The 16,296-nt window shown below is 45.3% G+C and overlaps 1 protein-coding gene across 1 annotated transcript in view; it reads left to right on the top strand.

Annotated features, from left to right (window-relative positions):
• The window catches only part of LAMA1 (laminin subunit alpha 1), a 3,417,884-nt gene that overhangs the window by 1,158,985 nt on the left and 2,242,603 nt on the right, over positions 1-16,296 (top strand). The window lies entirely within an intron of this gene.

Raw genomic sequence — 16,296 nt, 5'->3', positions numbered from 1 at the left:
CCAGTAGTTTTATCTGAACAGGAGTCTGATGACTCTGACGCATCTGAATATGAAGACATGCAACCCCTCTCTGCTTATGAGGATTCTAATGCAGAGGAATCTCTTCTTTCAGCCTCTTCACCCGAGGACTTTTCCTTTGGGGAAATCCTTCATACCTTATACCTTAAGGGAGCATTTCCAATGGGAATGTCAGGACTACCCTCAGTCTAAAAAGAGACTCAGAGTATTCTTAGATCTTCCATATTACAGACCCCTGTCCATTCCCCCTGTCCTGGATGTTGTGGATGATGGTTTCATGGAATCTAGTTTGACTCCTGACACCCTCCCTCCTGCTCCCAGAAAACCTGACAGGTATTATAGAGTCCCTGACTCCCACAAATTTATTTTCAAAAATCCTACTGCTGACATGAGGTAATTTCTCAAAGGACTGAAGGAATTAATGCAACTTTTTTATTATTTTATTTTTATTATTTTACATTTGTTGACCGGGCTAGTCTAGCTGGATATATGTCCATTTTCAGTAGAGGCCCGGGGAGAAAAGCTCCATGTGCAAAACAATATGAATAAAACAATAAACAATATATGATAGACCAAAAATAGAATAGAACAAAATATAATAAAAAACATTTTAAGTATGGTCACGAAAAAGTCTACAGAATAATAGAAAAAAAAAACACATTTAAAATATGGTCATGAAAAAGTCTACAGAAGAATATATGCAATGTATACGATGGTAAAGCAGTTAAACAATGATGATAATAAAGAAGTAAATATGAAGAATTCAGTCACAGGATTCATAATAAGCAGCTTTAGAAGGGAAGGGTAGATGATGCTAAGAATCCCACCTCCTCAGATAGGGATTCCCGAGCACTAGACAGATGGGGTAAAAAAGTGTACACCTCTGCTACTCTTGCTATCAGAGCACTACATTGTAAGTCCCATATGCTAAAATTTCAGCAACATACCATGGAACTTCTCAAACAAAAAGTATCCTCCTTTCCTGTTTGTGCAGAAAATAAAGAGTTACAAGAGTTAACGCATTCTGCAAGTCAAGTAACTAATTACACCTTACACTGTGGTTTTGACCCCCTAAAAGCTTCTTGCAGGGCAGCAGTCACTGGTTATGTCCTTAGAAGACGTGCTTGGCTTAAGGAACAGCCCTTGCAAGACCTTGTCAAATCTAAATTATTGGATGCTCCGTTGCCCAAAGACAACTTATTTGGCATCAAGGCAGAGGAGGCCTTAAAAAATATGGAAGAAATAGCTAAATCTATTCAGACAGTTAAGGATTTCCTACAGGTCCAGCTACCCAGGTTCAGCAGACATTGCCCCTCCTAGCACTGGTCCTTTCCTGCCCCCTCCAGGTCAGTTCAGCCCAGACCCCAGGGAAGCAGACCCCCCCCCCCCCCCAGACAGCAGCCACAGGGAATGCAGAGATCAAAGCAATGGAGTTCCTTCACTTCAAAACCAGGGAGTGCAAAGGCACCGCCTCATGGTAAGACCTCACAATGACTCTCCTCCCCCACCCCCTCCCTCTGCCCACCTGCACTTCCCCCTAGGAGGAAAACTCTCCTTCTGCACAAGCACCTGGGCCACCATTACCAACGATTGCTGGGTCCTCAACATAGTGTCCCAGGGATACAGATTTTCTTTCCACACTCTCCCAACCCCATAAGGTTCCCAGATCTTCCTCCAGACCAGTGGGCAGAGGTGAAAAAGCAAGTCCTTTCCCTGCTCTCTATGAGGGCAGTAGAGCACGTTCCTGCAGAACAGATAGGCCAAGGTTTCTACGCCAGACTTTTCTTGGTACCCAGAAAAGAGGGCACCTGGCATCCCATCCTCATTCTATCCATTCTAAAAACCTTCCTGGTGATGCCAAAATTCAAAATGCTCACCCTCCAGCAACTGCTACTTATGCTCTCCAAGAATGCTTGGCTAGCCACCCTAGACCTAAAAGAGGCCTACCTCCACATTCCTGTCAGGGAATCATGCAGGAAATATCTATGTTTCAGGGCAGGATCTCTGCACTTTCAGTTCTCTGAGCTTCCCTTTGGCTTATCTACTACTCTCAGAGTTTTCACAAAATGTCTGGCTCCTGCCATTGCCTTTTGCGGACAAAGGCATATCCAAATTTACCCATACTTAGACGACTGATAAATTCAGGCAGACAGTCAGGAAAAGCTGCTCAAGCACCTGATCTTTGTAAAGTCCCTACTGACCTCCCTTAGAGTACACTGTCAACGAAAAGAAATCCAAACCAGTACTCACCCAAAGGATTATATTCCTGGCAGCAAGCCTGGACACAGCATCTCAGATGGCGTTCTTTACACCAGAAAAGCAAACTTACCTGACACCCTACTTCTCTCAACTATCCACCAGACCCCAGTTATCTGAAAGGAAAATCATGCAAGCTTTGGGGTTCATGACATCTTGCATTCTACTCATTCCATATGTCAGACTACATATGAGGAAACTTCATTGGTACCTAAAAAGCCTTTGGTGTCAACACTCTCAAGACCTGGAAACTCTTATACCAGTGATACCTGGCCTAAGGAAATATTTTCTTTTGTGGGCAGCAGCATGCCCCCACAACAAGGGACTACCTTTCTCACCACCCCCTGCCGCCCACACCCTCACCACAGATGCATCAGACTGTGCCTGGTGTGCACACTTGGGCGGCAGGTGCATACAGGGCCAATGGAGCCCACAGCAAATCCATCTGTACATCAACCAAAAAGAGATGTTAGCTGCCCAGCATGCATTGACAGCTTTCAGGCCCTTTCTCCCCCCAGGGGCTCCCCTGATCAAAACAGACAACACCACTGTAATGTTATATATCAACAAGCAGGGAGGGACTCACTCCTACCCTCTATGCAGGCTGGCCATGACCCTTTGGCACACAGCCTCTGCCATGCATCTCCACCTGTTTGCACAATTCCTGCCAGGCTCTCTAAACTCTCTGGCAGACAACTTAAGCAGAAATCTTCTGGATCCACACGAGTGGCAGCTAGACCCAAGAACCTTCACCCTAATAACTCAGAAATGGGGCACCCCGAAGGTTGACCTCTTTGCTTTCCACACCAACCATCAGCTCAGCAAGGTTTGCACTAGGGAGGCTCACTGCATGGCCTGGAAAGTTAGATGCCCTATCCTGCCCCTGTGTCAACCTCTCGGTCTATGCATTTCCCTCACTACCTCTCATTACCAGGGTACTGCTCAAAATAAGGGAGGAAACCAGGGACAATTCGGATTGCTCCAGACTGGCCTTGCCAGCACTGGTACCCACTGCAGCGCAGCCTGTCCCCACTGCCACCATGGCATCTCCCTCAGACCTCAACCCTCCTGACCTAGAGGGAAGGAAAATTCATGCATCCCCAATTGCAAACCCTCAATTTGGCAGCCTGGCTTATTCCCTGACCACTGATCAATGTGCCACTCTCAGTAAACAGGTACTAGATGTTATACTTGAGGCTAGACTCCCTAGCACTAGAAAGTCTTATGCTGACAAATCGAAAAGGTTCTACACATGGATTCAGTCTAAGGGTGCCGATATGGCACAGCCTTCCCTACCTGTCATCCTGGATTACCTAGCTGACCTGCTATACATTGGTCTCTCCTTTTCCTCTATTAAAATTCATGCCTCTTCTATCTCTGCTCATTTCTACACTGAGCAGCTCACTTTTCTCACACCCTCTGATCAAACAGTTCCTAAGAGGGCTAGCAACTTGAGGCCACCCAGAAGTGCACCTACCCCAGCTTGGGACCTAAACTTTGTGTTGGAATAGCTCACCCTGCCCTCCTTTGAACCAGCATCTTCAGCAGAGTTAAAGTTTCTCTCCTGGAAGACAGCCTTGCTTCTGGCCATCACTTAAGCCAGAAGAGTCTCCGAGCTACAAGCACTCATGGCTGTGTTGCTCTTCATCATCTTCCATGCTGACAGGGTGTCCCTCAGGACTAACCCATCCTTCATGCCCAAAGTGGTGTCCAGTGTGGCTCTCAACCGATCCATTCATTTGCCCACCTTTTTTCCTAACCCATAAAACAAGGGGGAAAGGATCTTGCACTCTCTAGATGTGCACAGACAGATTCTATCTAGACAGAACCAAATCTTTCAGAAAGACTGATCAATTGCTGGTCAGCTTTGCTGCAGGAGCAGAGGGCAAAGCCATCTCCAAACAAATAATTTCCAAATGGATAGCACACTCCATCCATTTCTGTTACAAGTAACACAAGAAACCTCATCCTAAGGGGGTCAGGACTCACTATACCAGAGCAGCCTCCACCTCTGCAGCTTTCCTCAGAGGAGTCCCCACCAGGACATCTATTCACACCTACACCAAGCATTACCACCTGCCTGTCTTCTCCAAATCCAGGACAGGCTTTGTCACTGCAGTCTTGCAGGGCATCCTAGCCAGCCCCTAGTCTCCTTGACTACCTCCACCCTTTTCTTCAGCTTTGGGAATCAACCCAAATGTGATGACTGCAACAGTGAAACGAAGAACATAGTACAGTTGTGTACACTTACCATGAATGTAGATGTTCAAGTGTATTCACTGTTTCAGTCCTGGTTTCCCTCCCTCCATCCCCCTCTTCTTCTCTCTCTCCTTACAAGGAACTTTTTGGTATTTACTTTCTACTGGTGGGGTTCTTTCCACTGTATCCTGGCTCCCACTTGGGGGCTCCTGACAGGGCAAAAAAAAACTGATGTAATGGCGTTGGCTGCCTTACTTTATACTACTGACGACCTGATGTCAGTCCTGAAGCAACACCAACTGACGCGGAAATACTAAGCCTCTGGTATTCAGGCCGGCCGAGGGCTACCCTGGCAGGGATAACCCAAATGTGATGACTGCAACAGTGAATACACTCGAGCATCTACATTTATGGTAAGTGTACACAACTGTACTTTTCCTTGAACATTATGCACACTGGTCTGTTTTTGATTCGGTGCTGTAGCCCTTTTTAGATCAGGCAGATTCATTCACTTTGCAGGAATTTTACTGATATCCATTTCAAAGCCTTGCTTCAAGGAAAGATGTTCTTTAATGAAAACAGTTTATACATCTCCCTGATTGCTCTGTGTTATAATAATTGTTAGTAGAGAGAAATAAAATATTCCGTATAATCAGACTGCATCTTGAAAACATGTTCTAGTTTGTAGTGGTGTCCCCAAGCATAGTAAATGCCAGAGGTTTATAATCGCAGCAAAAACAATCACCCCCTTTCCTCAACAAAAAAGACTCTCTTTTGCAGAAGATAAGGTAAAAAACAAAATACTAAACTCTGATAAGGATACCACAACAGCCCCATTTTTTAGTGACACTGTGATTGCGGAGTTAGTTAACGAGTTGTCTGAAAATGGAGCCCTGATAGAAGGGACCATAATTAACTGACTGTCCTATTTTATTTCAAAATGGTAACCAGCAGAACTAGGGAACACTGCTATTGCTCCTGACCGTACAGAAATCTGAGCAAATGATAAATCTGGGCTGCTATTTAAGGACCCTTGTGGCTTTCAAGCATGCTATAAATATGACATTTATTGCTGTGTGTGTTGTAGTTTCGGATTTTACAGAGATGTATGTGTAGTGACATGCTCTGATTTTTAACTTGGTAATTTCAATGTTTTTCATCCACAATAAATCAGAAAAATGATGCTGAACTTTGCCTTACTGGCACTCCACACAGAAAGCCAGCACATCTAAGACTTTCTTAGTCAGAAATGGTAGTGACTTGGATGTGATTCAGCCATTACATCCTGCAAAGGGATAACACATGAAAAGTTGTAATGAATCAAGTTGGTTGCTTACTGTAGCCTTAGTCTTTATCTAGTAAGTTTGAAATGCACAGTCTAAAGGTTAGCTAGAAAGTAAAATCAACTACCATGCAACATTTGTGTAGAAGATGTTCTTCGTGTTTCACTGTTACAGTCATTACTTTTGGGTTGTCTGCTTGCGGGTAGCCCTCAGCTGGCCTAATTTTCAAAGTCTTGGGTCCTGGGTCAGTTGCTGTCTCTTCTTCCATGATGTCAGGTAGTCAAGGGTGTAAAGCATGCAGCCGATCCCATTACATCAGTCTTTCTTGCTGTGCGGTGCCCGAAGCAGAAGCAGTTTGCAAGTGCCGGTCGGCCGACTCCTGAAATTTTCGTTTTCGAGTTTCAGAACCGAAGTCTTCAAAAAAGCTAAGTACCCTGTTGGGGATCCTTTTCTTGCTCTAAACCGATGTCAGTAAAAGTTAACAATTGTATTACTTGTGGAAAGCAAATACCTCATAAAGATTTTAATTCGTACTGCATTCCTTGCTTAGGCCCAGACCACGATGTCCCTTGCTGTCGGTTTTGTGCCTTATTCTATCTTCAAGCTATTTGACATTGGTTCATTTTTGCATCAAACTATTTCGGTACTCGGTTTAATTACCCAGAAATGGCTTTGGTAAGCCATCCGACTACTGACATTCTGAAAAAATGTAAAGACAGAGACAGGCCGCATAGGTCCAAAGCCGCAGACGACACTTCCGTTAAGCTAGTCGCCAGTTCGCCGGTACTCAGTGAGGTGGTTTTGCAGCCCCTGATACCTGCCACTTCAGATTCACAGGCCTCTACTGAGACCCATTCGGAGTCCGGTATGCCACGAGATGATTCTTCGACTGTGGAGCCTGCAGTTGTCTCTACCTTGGATGGGTCTGGAGCTACTGTGCAGGCACCGGCTTCTGAGGGTGTATTCAGGCCTACTGACTTGTATATCCCGATGCCATCTTCTTCTTCAAGGCCTAAAACTCGATCCACTCCTAGAAAACCGATGTCCAAACCACATGGTCAGGCCTATATGCCTAAAAAACAAATGATAAGAATGGTTGAAGACCTTATTACTCTTAATTAGGGGAAGCCAGCCTTCTCCCTCTAAGAGACCTGGAATTGATTTTCCTTCTGATTCTTCTGATCAGGATTCTGAAATTTCTGTTTCTTCTGATGCCAGGATTTGCACTTATCCACCTATGAGGATTCTCATGCAGAGGACTCCATAACCTCTGCTTCCCCTCCAGAAGATTTCTCTTTTGGTGAAACTTTGCACACTCTTAAGGAGCATTTCTGCTGGGAAAGCCAGGATTACTCTGACTCCAAAAAGAGGCTTAGGGAATTCTTACTCTTACCTCAACACAGGCCTTTAGCTATCCTTCCTGTACTGGACATTGTAGATGATGCCTTCATGGAATTTAGCTTGGCCCCAGACACGTTACCTCTGGCTCCCAGGAAACCTGACAGGTATTACAGAGTACCTGACTCTCACAAGTTCCTTTTTAAAAATCCTTCTGCGGACCCAGAGACCATTTCACAGGGACCCAAAGGCATTAAGGCTACTACTGCCAAGAACCCCACCCCCTCTGATAGAGATTCCAGGGCCCTGGACAGGTGACGTAAGAAGGTATACACTTGCTACTTTGGCCATTAGGGCTTTAAGCTGCCAATTTCATATGTTAAAGTATCAGCAGCATATTATTGGATTACTTAAACAGAAAATGATGTTGATTCCTGACTGTGCTGAAAATAAAGAATTACATGATTTAATGCATTCTGCTGAACAAGTTAGTAAACATACTTTGCAATGTGGTTTTGACTCCATAGAGGCATCTTGCAGGGCTGCTGTCACTGGCTCTGTTCTTAGAAGGCATGCTTGGCTTAAAGAGCAAACTTTGCCAGATCATGTTAAAGCTAAATTACTGGTTACTCCCTTAAACCAAGACCGTCTGTTTGACACCAAAGCAGAACTACTTAAAAAGATGGAGGAAAAAGCTAAATCTATGCAAACTGTTAAAGATTTCCTGCAAGTACAGCCTCCCCGATTTAGTAGGCATTGGCCTTCTAAGAATTGGTCCTTTCCTGTCTCTTCCAGGCCTTCTCAGTCCAAACCCAGGAACATCAGACCACCTAGGCTACAGTCTCAAGGTACTCACAGGCCTAAACAGTGGGGGGCTCCCACTTCTAAAGCTGGAAGTAGTAAGACACCCCGCTATGGAAAACTATCACAATGACTTAACCTTAAACCTTCCAAGCCCTGCTCAACTGACTCCTCCTTTAGGGGGAAAGATTGCCCTGCATGCAAAAAATTGGGAACTCATTACCCAAGACAAATGCGTTTTAAATATAGTTTCCCAAGGATACAAATTCCATTTCCACACCTTACCAACCCCAAACAGTTGGCCAGACCTACCCTCAAGTCAGTGGGCAGTGGCTCAACAGCAGGTTCTCTCTCTTCTAAGTATCAGGGCTATTCAACCTGTCCCAGCAGAAGAATGGGGACAAGGTGTTTACTCAAGACTTTTCCTGGTACCCAGAAAAGACAACTCCTGGCGTCCTATCCTGGACCTGTCTATGCTAAACACCTTTTTGGTAATCCCAAAATTCAAAATGCTAACTTTTCATCAGCTGCTTCCCATGTTAGGCAAAAACGCCTGGTTGGCAACATTGGACTTAAAAGAAGCCTACCTGCACATCCCAGTAAGGGAATCTTGCAGAAAATACTTACGCTTCAGAGCAGGCTGCAGGCACTCTCAGATGTTCATCGTGTTACACTGCTGCAGTCATTACGCTTGGGTTATCCTGCCGTCAGGCAGTTCCCCAGTCGGCCTGAGTTCCAAAGTCTTGGTCCGGCATTGGTTGCTGTCACCTCTTCCCTGACGTCAGTGCGACAGGGCTATATAAGATGCAGCCGACGCCATTTTCTTCAGTCTTTCTTGCCGTGCGGTTCCCGAAGCAAAAGCAGTTCGCAAGTGCCGGTCGGCCGTCTCCTGAGATTTTCATTCCGAATCCAGAACCGAAGTCTTCTACAAAGCTAAGTACCCCATTGGGGAAACTTTTTCTTGCCTCAGACCGATGTCAGTAAAAGTTAATAACTGTATTTCTTGTGGGAAGCAAATACCTCATAAGGATTTCTTTCAGCAGATTTCTGGAGCATTTCTCCCCGAGCCTCCGCTGAAAACAGGATCTGTGGAACCTAGTCGGACATTCCCGGTCAACAAATGTTAAATAAATAAATAAATAAATAAATAAATAAATAAAATAAAAAATTTCCATTCCTATTGTATCCCATGCCTTGGCCCAGACCACGACATCACTGGTTGCTGGTTTTGGGCTAGGTTTAACAAGCGCACTATTAAACATCGGTTTGATTTTGCCTGACATTATTTTGGTAGAAAATTCAATTATACCATGCCATCGGAACTTCCGATGACCGGAATACACAAAAAGCGCAAAGACAAGGATAGTCATCCAAGGCCCAAAACTGACGACGAAGCCTCTTCTAGGCCAGCCGCCTGTTCTCCGGTTTTCAGCGAGGCGCCTTCGCAGCCCCTGACGACCGCTTCTGTAGAACCACAGGCCACCTCTGACTCCCACATGGAGCTGGCTGGGCCTTCGGATGCACAAGTTATTCAGCCTACCGAGACTAACCTTTCAGAGGGATCCGGTGTAGCTGAGCAACCCACAGCTTCAGAGGGTGTCTTCAGACCTACTCAGTTAAGCATTAAACCCTCAGCTAAGTCTAAGCCTCCTTTAAAATCAAAGAAACAAATACAGCATTCTCCAGGACAGGCCTCCATGCCCAAGAAACAAATGCTGAAAATGGCCGAAGACCTAATCACTCTGATCAGGGGTCCCATCCCCCTCCTGATAAAAGGCCTAGACAGGATGCAGTCTATGACTCATCCGACCAGGTGTCCATCTCTTCTGATTCATCCTCAGACCTAGGATATTCTTTCCCCCCTTATGAGGATTCTGATGCTGAGGAATCAATTCCATCAGCCTCACCGCCTGAGGATTACTCCTTTGGGGAAACCCTACATACCACGAGGGAGCATTTCCACTGGGAAGGCCAGGATTACTCAAAATCCAAGAAAAGGCTCAAAGACTTCCTTTTATTACCTCAACACAGACCCCTTGCTATTCCGCCAGTGTTGGATATTGTGGATGATGGGTATACTGAATCCAGCTTAAATCCTGATTCCTTACCTCCAGCCCCTGTTAAACCTGACACATACTACAGAGTCCTTGACTCACACAAATTTCTGTATAAAAGCCCTGTAGCTGACCCTGAAACTATTTCTCAGGGACCCAAAGGAGTTAAGGCCTCATCAGCCAAGAATCCATTTCCCTCTGACAGAGATTCCAGAGCATTAGACAGATGGGGAAAGAAAGTATATACGTCTGCAACTTTAGCAATGAGAGCCTTAAAGTGCCAGTTTCACATGCTAAAATGTCAGCAATTTTTACTGTCTCAGTTAAAACAAAAAATGCTTCCAGAATCAGATCCTCCTAATTTTAAAGAAATGCAGGATTTATTGCATGCAGCTGAACAAGTGGGAAAGCATACTTTGCAATGTGGTTTTGATTCTCTAGAGGCCTCCTGCAGAGCAACAGTTACATGCTCTGTCATTAGAAGACATGCTTGGTTAAAAGAACATACGTTACCAGATCATGTTAAAGCAAAATTATTGGATGCACCTTTGCAGCAGGATGTGTTATTTAGAGTTAAGGCAGAAGAGGTATTAAAGAAAATGGAGGATAAGGCAAAATCTATGCAAACGGTGAAGGATTTCTTACAGGTTCAGTCTCCTAGATTTAGCAGAAACTGGCCAACAAAGAATTGGTCCTTTCCAATTACAGACAGACCTCAAAGGGGAAGATACAGACGTCCAAGATGTAGAGGTCAAACACAAGGTCCTTACAGGCCTCGACAATGGGTTGCATCAGGCCAGAAAGAAGGGGAAGACAGGCCCCAACCATATAAAAAGCAGCTCCAATGACTTCCCACTACAGCTGCCAAAGAAATCTCTCTTTGCTGCCCCCTTGGGAGGAAAACTGGCACTCTTCTACCACAATTGGCAAATGATCACCAAAGACAAATGTGTTCTCAACATTTTATTTCAAGGTTACAGGTTCCACTTTCACACTCTGCCAAGGTTAAAAGGAATGCCAAATCTGCCACCAAATCAATGGACGGAGGCTCAAAAACAAATTACAGCATTCATGGATATGAGAGCTATTCAAAAGGTACCATCACAGGAGCAAGGACAAGGATTTTTTCAAGGCTCTTTCTGGTACCCAGAAAGGACAAAGCCTGGAGGCCCATTCTGGATCTTTCATCTCTAAACACTTACCTGGATGTTCCAAAATTCAAAATGTTGACACTACAGCAGCTTCTTCCCATGCTGGGCAAGAAAGCTTGGCTCGTGACTTTGGACCTTAAGGAGGCATACCTGCATGTCCCTATCAGACAAAACTGCAGAAGATACCTCAGATTCATAGCTGGTTCAATGCACTACCAATTCTCTGCACTGCCCTTTGGCTTATCTACTGCGCCGAGGGTCTTCACAAAGTGCCTGGTACCAGTAATTGCATTTTGCTGACAGAAAGGAATTCAAATTTATCCGTACCTGGACGACTGCCTGATTCAAGCAGAGAAGCAAGGACATTCTTCTAAAGCATCTGGCGTTTGTAAAAAAGTTATTAAGTTGCCTGAGGTACACAGTAAACGAAAAGAAATCAAAACTAGTGCCCTCACAAGAGGTAATATTCCTGGGTGCCAGCTTGAACACAACAGCCCAGATGGCTTATCTCACGCCAGACAAGCAAGGACAACTGACTCAATACTTTCAATTGATGGCAACAAAGACCCAACTCCCTGCAAGAAAAATTCTGCAGGCCTTGGGTTACATGGCATCCTGTATACTACTAATTCCATATGCCAGACTGCATATGAGGAAACTACAATGGTACCTAAAGAATGTATGGTCACAACACTGTCAAAGTTTGGAAACAGTTATACCACTAATCCCTTGCCTTCAACAGGAGTTTCAATGGTGGGCTCAAGCTTGTCACCTCAACAAGGGACAGCCTTTTACACAACCCACAGCCAGGCAAACACTGACAACAGATGCATCGGATTACGCCTGGGGAGCACACATGGCAGGCAAATGTATTCAGGGCACATGGCCCGCAGAACAAAGGCATCTTCACAGCAATCAAAAAGACATGCTAGCTGTACAAAATGCCCTTATAGCTTTCAAGGACCTGCTGCATCCAGGACAACTATTACTAAAGGCAGACAACACCACAGTTATGTGGTACATAAACAAGCAAGGGGGCACTCACTCCTACCCCCTATGCGGACAAGCCATGACCTTGTGGAACACAGCTGTAAACCTTCAAGTTCATCTGCAAGCACAGTTCCTGCCAGGAGAGAAAAACACACTGGCAGACGACTTAAGCAGAAACATCATGGATCCCCATGAATGGGAATTGAATCCACAAATATTCAGAATGATAACACATAAATGGTGGAGCCCGGACATAGATCTGTTTGCATCCCCGATAAACTGCCAGCTACAAAATTTCTGCACAAGGAGTTACCATCCTCAAGCATGGAAAGTGGATGCCCTCTCATTCAGCTGAAAGAACCTACAAGTATACGCTTTCCCACCACTACCTCTCCTGCCAAAGGTACTCATAAAAGCCAGGAAGAAGAGCCAAAGATGATCCTGATTGCACCAGACTGGCCACACCAGCACTTGTACCCAATCTTAAGGAGCTTAGCACAAGAACCACCCTGGATTCTGCCTCAAATCCCACATCTGCTGACTCAGCACAACAATCAAATACTACATAGCCAGCTAAAGACCTTAAACCTAGCTGCATGGAAGATTCCTTAGTCAAGCAAGCAGTCCCTCTCTCCAAAGTTGTTATGGATGTCATTCTGGAGGCCAGACGGCCTAGTACCAGGAAAGCCTATTCAGATGAATGGAAGAGATTCAGTGCCTGGAGCCAAGCTCACAGCCTTGACCCTCTTGTCCCAAACATTCCTCAGACACTACAATACTTAACTGAGATGCTGGACAAAGGCCTCTCCTTCTCATCCATCAAGATCCACGCCTCTGCCATCTCTGTTCATTACAACACGGATCCACCAATATTCTCTCATCCTCTGTTAAAACAGTACCACAGAGGGGCTAAAAACATAAGACTGCCCCGTAGAGCACCTACTCCAACTTGGGACCTCAACTTTGTTTTGGAAAAATTAACTTTACCTCCTTTTGAGCCAGCTAACACAGCAGAATTAAAATACATCTCTTGGAAAACTGCTCTGCTCCTGGCAATAACATCAGCACGAAGAGTTTCAGAATTACAGGCACTAATGGCAGTGGAACCTTTCCTCATTTTCCACCAGGACAGGGTGTCTTTAAGAACTAACCCTACGTTTATGCCAAAGGTGTTATCCAGTGTGGCTCTAAACCAAACTATTCACCTGCCATCTTTTTATCCTAAACCACAGAATAAAGGGGAGAGACTACTGCATTCTTTGGACATTCACAGGCAGTTACACTTCTACTTGGACAAAACCAAAGCTTTCAGAAAATCTGAGCAATTATTGGTAGCATATGCAGGAGCACAGGGAAAAGCCATTTCAAAACAGACTATTTCAAAATGGATAGGACATTGCATATGTTTCTGTTACACATACCATGGAAAACCTGTACCTAGCAACATTAGATCTCACTCCACCAGGGCAACAGCCACTTCACCTGCTTACCTCAGGGGAGTACCTACCAAGGATATTTTGGATGCAGCAACTTGGAGTTCTGTACATACCTTCGCCAAGCATTACCATCTGCCTCTATACTCTAAATCCAGAGCTGGCTTCACCACTGCAGTGCTGCAGGGCCTTATAGCCACCCCTAATGCCTTATAGAACCAGCCACCCTACCTCAGCTTTGGGATTCTACCCAAGTGTAATGACTGTAGTAGTGTAACACGAAGAACATAGTACAGTTTTGTACCTACCATAAATGTAGATGTTCGAGTGTATACACTGCTGCAGTCCAGGTTACCCTCCCTCCTTCCCCTCTTACTGGCTGGTACGTACCTATGTCTTCTACCCTTTACTACCTATGGGGAGTATTTGCTGGTAGCTGTAAGTTGTTGTTTGCTTTTCTTATGTATGTTTTATTAGCAATTGGAATTGCCTACCTATTTAGTGGCACCTGACATCTGGGGCAAGAAAAACTGAAGAAAATGGCATCGGCTGCATCTTGTATACCCCTGTCGCACTGACGTCAGGGAGGAGGCGACAGCAACCAACGCCGGACCAAGACTTTGGAACTCAGGCCAACTGGGGAACCGCCTGACGGCAGGATATCCCAAGTGTAATGACTGCAGCAGTGTATACACTCGAACATCTACATTTATGGTAGGTACAAAACTGTACTTTCTCTGCACTGCCCTTTGGCTTATCTACAGCTCCCAGGGTATTCACAAAGTGCCTAGCTCCAGTCATTGCATTCTTCAGGCAAAGAAATATTCAGATGTACCCATACCTGGACAATTGTCTAATTCAGGCAGAAAGCCAGGACATACTATTAAATCATCTGGCATTTGTAAAGAAACTGCTAACCTCACTGGGGTACACCATAAACAAAAAGAAATCTCACCTGGTACCCTGCCAATAAATTGTATTCCTGGGAGCAAGCTTGAGCACAACTTCTCAGATGGCCTACCTCACGCCAGAGAAACATGTTTATTTGACAGCCTACTTCAAACTACTGGCCACAAGGACCCAGCTATCTGCAAGGAAAATACTGCAAGCCCTGGGGTTCATGGCCCCTTGCATCTTACTAATTCCATATGCAAGACTGCATATGAGGAAACTACAATGGTATCTAAAAAGCCTATGGTATCAACATTCTCAGGACCTGGAATCAATGATTCCTATCATTCCTTGTATAAAGACAGAGTTCCTTTGGTGGGCAGAGGTCTGCTACCACAACAAGGGACTGCCATTCGCTCTACCCCCTGTCACCCAAACCCTAGCAACAGACGCATCAGACTATGCATGGGGGTGCTCACTTGGCAGGGCAGTGTATTCAGGGCAAATGGAACCCAAGTCAAATGCACCTGCATATCAATCAAAAAGAAATGTTAGCTGTACAGAATTCTCTGACAGCCTTCAAGGGCCACATTCTTCCAGGAGAATTATTGGTAAAGACAGACAACACCACTGTTATGTGGTACATAAACAAGCAGGGGCGAACCCACTCATACCCTCTCTGCAGACTAGCCATGGCTCTGTGGAACACAGCATTGAGCTACCAAGTGCACCTGCAGGCTCAATTCCTGCCAGGCAAGCTAATTTCACTGGCAGATGACCTAAGCAGAAATCTAATGGACCCACATGAGTGGAAACTGGAACCAAAGATATTCAACATGTTGAGAAACAAATGGGGGAGCCCCTGTTTGCCTCCCCTCAGAACTACCAGTTGGACAAATTGTGCACAAGAACTCCCCACAGACAAGCTTGGAAAGTGGATGCCTTGTCCTTCACCTGGGAAAGCCTCTCAGTTTATGCATTTCCCCCCTCTGCCTCTCCTCTCGAAAGCTCTACTAAAGATCAAACAGGACAAACCAAAGACAATACTCATTGCACCAGACTGGCCACGCCAACACTGGTACCCCCTCCTGCGCAGTATGTCACTGCTGGAACCTTGGCACCTGCCTCAGACCCCTTCCCTGCTGCCCCAGCAGGAGGGCCAGATTCTGCACCCCCAGCTTCAAACCCTGAACCTTGCAGCCTGGCTAATTACCTGAGCTCTCCAATACCATCCCTCAGTAAACAAGTGCTGGATGTCATTCTGGAGGCAAGGAGGCTTAGTACTAGAAAATCCTATGCTGAAAAGTGGAAAAGATACTTTTCCTGGAGCCAAACTCAGGGGATGGGCACAGGGCACATCTGTGCCTAGCTTACCACATATTCTTCAATACTTGACAGAGATGCTTAACAGGGGCCTTTCCTTCTCTTCTGTTAAAATTCATGACTCAGCCATTTCTGCACATTATAATGTGGTGCCTCCCTTCTTCTCTCACCCCCTGCTGAAACAGTTCCTCAGAGGGGTCAAAAATTTAATACCAGCCAGGAGATCCCCTACTCCAGCCTAGGACCTTAACTTTGTATTGGAAAAGCTCACTCTACCTCCTTTTGAGCCAGCTGCAACTGCAGAGTTGAAATTCCTTTCTTGGAAAACAGCCTTCCTTCTAGCCATCACTTCAGCAAGAAGGGTGACTGAATTACAGGCCCTCATGGCAGTGGAGCCTTTCATCATCTTCCATGTGGACAGGGTGTCCCTCAGGACCAACCCTTCCTTTATGCCCAAGGTGGTATCCAGTGTGGCCCTCAATCAATCCCTTCATTTGCCAACCTTTTTTTCTAATCCACAGAACAAAGGAGAATGAGTACTGCACTCTCTGGACGCTCA

The sequence above is a fragment of the Protopterus annectens genome, chromosome 3.part1 (genome assembly GCF_019279795.1).
Source record: "Protopterus annectens isolate FY-2018-M chromosome 3.part1, PAN1.0, whole genome shotgun sequence".
Classification (NCBI taxonomy): domain Eukaryota; kingdom Metazoa; phylum Chordata; order Ceratodontiformes; family Protopteridae; genus Protopterus; species Protopterus annectens.
Note: the sequence above shows the minus strand (reverse complement) of the source record. Positions and strands in the feature narration are given on the sequence as shown.